The sequence below is a fragment of the Trachymyrmex cornetzi genome, unplaced genomic scaffold, assembly GCF_001594075.2.
Source record: "Trachymyrmex cornetzi isolate Tcor2-1 unplaced genomic scaffold, Tcor1.1 scaffold749, whole genome shotgun sequence".
Classification (NCBI taxonomy): Eukaryota; Metazoa; Arthropoda; class Insecta; order Hymenoptera; family Formicidae; genus Trachymyrmex; species Trachymyrmex cornetzi.
In genome coordinates this window covers 101594-106386 of record NW_017300080.1, presented here as the reverse complement: position 1 = coordinate 106386, position 4793 = coordinate 101594, and positions in this window count along the sequence as shown.

Genomic DNA, 4793 nt, shown 5'->3' with positions numbered 1-4793 from the left:
GGGTGTGAGTGTGAGTGAGAACGATCGAACGGCATCGATGTGAGTGCGAGCGATCGAACGGGTATGAGAGTTGGTATGAACGAGAGCGATTGAATGGGTGTTAGATAAACAGCATGGGAACGTTGGTGTGAGCGAGAGTGATCAAACGGTAGTGCGAGTGTGAGTGAGAGCGACCGAACGGGCGTCAGGTGAACAGCATGGGGTATTGGTGTGAGTGAGAGCGATTGAACGTCATCGGTGAGAGCAAGAGCGAATGGGTATTGACGCATCCGATAAGGATGTGGTATCCACCAGGAAAATGTGTAAAAAATCATTCTTATTGCGAGCGAGATCGAGCATACGGCAAAGGGGGTTCTGAATACGCGAGGGGGTTGAGGGGAGGGAGGGCGAACGGGCGTTGGCGCGAAAGAACGCGCGAACTCCCTCAGTCGCCCTTCCGCTCTTTATTTATATACTTATTTATATACTTACTGGCCATATACTGGCCATGTTTATCCGGTTTCTATTATCGCCGGAACCTGGGCCACTTAAATATTAGAAGAAGAAGAAGCCCTTCCGCTCTCGAGCTCGCAGGACTTCGTCACGTCGCTCCTCGCGTCGTGACGTCACGAGCTCACACATACATGCACCCGTGGGGACGGGGGCCGGGGAGGAAAACTGCGAGAGGTGGTGGGAGGCAAAAGCAGCTCGCTCATTGGCTGCCCCCCCGCACCACAGTACTCCTCTCGCCCAGTTTTCCCCCCGGCCCCTCACCCCGCGGGATAACCTATGGGCGAGGATATACTTTGTTTTCATACTTATAAACTAGTTAGATTGTGAGATCGAGAGAGTTCGGACGTGATAAATTATTATATACAAGTTTATTAAATTGAGTAAAATTTATAATTCCTTCGATCTACATCATTCCGAGTATCTTTCCGAAGATCGAGATACTCGCGGAAAATTGCTCGCAAATCTGAACCACGCTCACAAATGGTAATAGCCGTACGAATAACCACACGGAGTCAGTTAGATGGACCTACGAAGGGCAGAATAAAACGACACCCTAGACGACCAAATGTCCAATAGCAAAGTTGTATGGTTTCAAGCGAGGAGTAAGATGATGACCTTAACTTTGATCTTGACCATGTCCTTTAAGGTCATTTCAAGGTCAACCTTATTTTTTTAAATGGAACCCCCTACATTTTATTGCATATTTTTATAGCTTATCTCGAGAGCATTCCAAAACACTATAATAAAACATTTTTTCATTTTATTTTTTGAGTTATATAGGTTTGAAATTCTTACTGAAAATGCATTCTTACTGAAAATATTAGGGGGATCCGACATTTTTTGATTAATATATTTTCTTTAAACCAATTAATTGGTCTCATTATTCCGCGCACAAAAGTATTAAGATTATGATTACGGAAAACTAAATAATATTTTACAAGATATTTTACATTTTGTGTCAAAAAATTGTTAACTTTAAACCTTTATAACTCAAAAAATACTTAATGAAAAAATGTTTTATTAGTGTTTTGGAAAGCTCTCGAGATGAACTATAAAAATATGCAATAAAATGTAGGGTGTTCCATTTAAAAAAATAAGGTTGACCTTGAAATGACCTTAAAGGACATGGTCAAGATCAAAGTCAATGTCATCATCTTACTCCTTGAATGAAACCATACAACTTTGCTATTTGACATTTTCTCCAAAATGCATTCTAACTGAAGATATAAGGGGGATCCGATACTTTTCGATGACCCTGTATATCATATTGTTACGCCCGTGCCGGGCCGACACCGTAGATCGCCACTCGCAAAGTGCGGAAGTTCGCGTTGTCCAGCGATACGTGTAATTGTTGATAAACAAGATCGGCGGATTTGGACGTGAGCCGTCGCGTCGCTGCGTTCGGACATGTCTCTCGATCCGCTAACCAATATTCTCGATCGTGTGCTCCGAGTGTGACGTGTGTGTATCCTGTGCTGTTCAATAAACGCTTCTCGTTCCTTTCATACATCCTCGTGTTCTTTATTTCCCGTGAGCAGTGAGTGCGTGAACTCCACGACTCGGACGCCGCGGACGTAACATTTTGGGGGCTCGTCCGCTTGAACATTCGATGCGTGCCGTGCGGGAGACAACCGCTCGAAAAAGGAGAATCATTGCTTCGGAGCAATCTCTTGTGGTGTCGGTGAAGATGTTGCAGGAAGTGTCACCTACGACGATGGCTCTTCAGACCGTGTTACGAGAGGTACAACAACTGCGGGAGGAACAACGGCACGCACGAGCCGAATTCGCAGAGTCTACACGACAACGTAACGCCGAGATGCAGCAAATGCGTGAGGAGCATTAGCGTACGCTGACAGATTGCATGGAGTTGCTGCGACAGCGCGATGCTAAGATCCAGCGGTTACGAGAGGGACTTCGCAGCGGAGATGCTCAGATAAGTCCTTCCGATAACAGAAACTATACCGCAAACGCGCGCGATCGCGAAGTGTCGCGTTTTTCTGCGGGCGGCGGGAATGGCACGAACGCTCAAGAGCGAGTTGAATCGTGTGCCTCACGTAATATTACACGACTTCCTGCGGGCGACGGGAGTGATATGAAGACGCGTGAGCGCGTGGAATTCCGTGATTTGTTTCGTGGGGAAACAAGCGTCAAATTAAAGCCGGACACGTTTGACGGAAGTGTTCCTCTCAAGGAATTCCTTGCTCAATTTGATTTGATCGCTCATGCAAATCGTTGGGAAATGGAGACGAAAGCTGCCGTTTTAGCATCTTGCTTGAGAGGAAAAGTGCGTGCAGTGTTGGAAGGCATACAAAACCTGGAAAATTTAGATTTTTCAGAATTAAAATCACGGTTAGAGTTACGTTTCGGCGAAGCGTAATCGTTACAAAATTATTATTCTCAATTCACAAATCGTAAGCAGAAATTTGGAGAGAGTATTGCTTCTTTTGGCTCGGATATCGAAGGCTTTCTCAGTTAGCATATCCGGAATGTTCCGATTTAATACGCGATAAGATTGCGTGCGCGCAATTTGTCTCCACTTTATCCGACGAATTTGTGAAGAAAGCGCTTCAGTTAGAAGGATCGACATCGTTGAGAATTGCGATCGAAAGGACAAAAGCAATTAAATTAATACAGGAAAATAGTTTTCAATATAAGAAAGAAAATAATTTTAATTTTGAGAAAAAGAAAGAAAAGAATTTTGGCAATTCTGATAAGGGGGAAGTAAATCAAAATAATAAAGAAAAAGAAGGAAAATTTAATAAAAATAAATTTACAAAATTAGAAAAAGGAAGAAATTTTAAGAGAGAAAATGGAACTGGAAAGGAGTGCTGGGAGTGTGGTAAAAAGGGGCATTTCCGATCAGAATGTCCAGGCAGTTCGGTAAACAAGGATTAGTCGAGCTCTGCGGGGTGAGTTCGACTGAGATGAAAAGAACCCCGAGAAATATTTATTATGTAAATAAGCAATGTTCTGATAATTTTGATAATCAATGTAATCTTGTCACTAATCAATGTTCTTTCAAGATAAATAGATTTAAATATAATTCTGTTCAAATAATCGGCGTGAAAGAGCCGTCACTAGACGCAGTATCCATTGGCACTACCGGGGAAGGAGGGGAGGCGTAGGGATACAAGCGCCGCTCTTCGGCACTTGCGCGGTAGCTCGTCGTTCGATTATTCTGCTTTTTTCCATGCGGATGTTCTCTCGACTCTCGAAGGTTTTTGCCTTGTATTGAACCATTGACACTCACAAGCTTTCTAAGAAGTTTATCATTATACAGAAAGAGCTCTCTCATTGTGTGGTTCTCATTCCTATAATTATCTCAAGAGGAGAATAGACAACCTGTGGCCATCCAGAGATTAGCCATTCACAAATATCAAGGTTAATCTTTTCTCACCACACGTCTCGATGTATGGCTCAAATCCGCCATCAAGGAAGTCGACTCCTTGATGGCGGATTTGAGCCATACATGTGCTGAAAGAAGGTGAATAACAGTCTCAAGATCTACTGTTACGATATTCTCGTTCTTCTGACAATATTACGAAAAACTGATCTTTTGACGGTCTCACTTGATTCTCTCTCTTCCTTTCTTCGAGCTCACTATACAGATTATTCTCGAGTCGAAGAGAAAGGTGATTATTCTCAACGTTTATTCTCAATTCGGAGTAAATCTCTTATTAACGAACACTCTCGAGCTTACCGGATATCTCATTTCGAGCCTCAATCCGTGACAAATGCCATCAAATACTCAAAAGGTTTAACTCAAGGTTATGGCATACTCGAACATAATTACTCTGCATTAAAAGAATTATTTTCAACTGATTTCTTGTTTTAAGGTCCTCTTGCTTTTGGCTCATGCTGGGACGTACATTGTTATTTGTAATGCTATACTCATCATCACCTAATAACCTAATAATTGTATCAATGTAATACTTTGCTGTTAGAATAAAAAAATTGATTCAATTAACCGTTCCACTGCTTGTTTCTAATTGTTCTTAAATTTCAGATTCTCTATACAAACCTTTTTGAAGTTTATCTCCTTTAAACAAATTCAATGAATTTATGTTTCGAAGGTGAGGTAAATAATAAGCGTTGTAACTTTAGAATAGACCAATAATAATAAAAATAAGTAAGCCCATCAAAGCCAACATCAGTTGTTCGGATGCACAATTTATTTTCGTGTTAATTTAACAAATCACATCAAAAATTAATTCATATACGTTTCGACCCCTATTTTTGGGTCCTTGTCAGTATAAACCTAAATCCGCTTACATACTATACGCAAATTCCAAGATGCGATA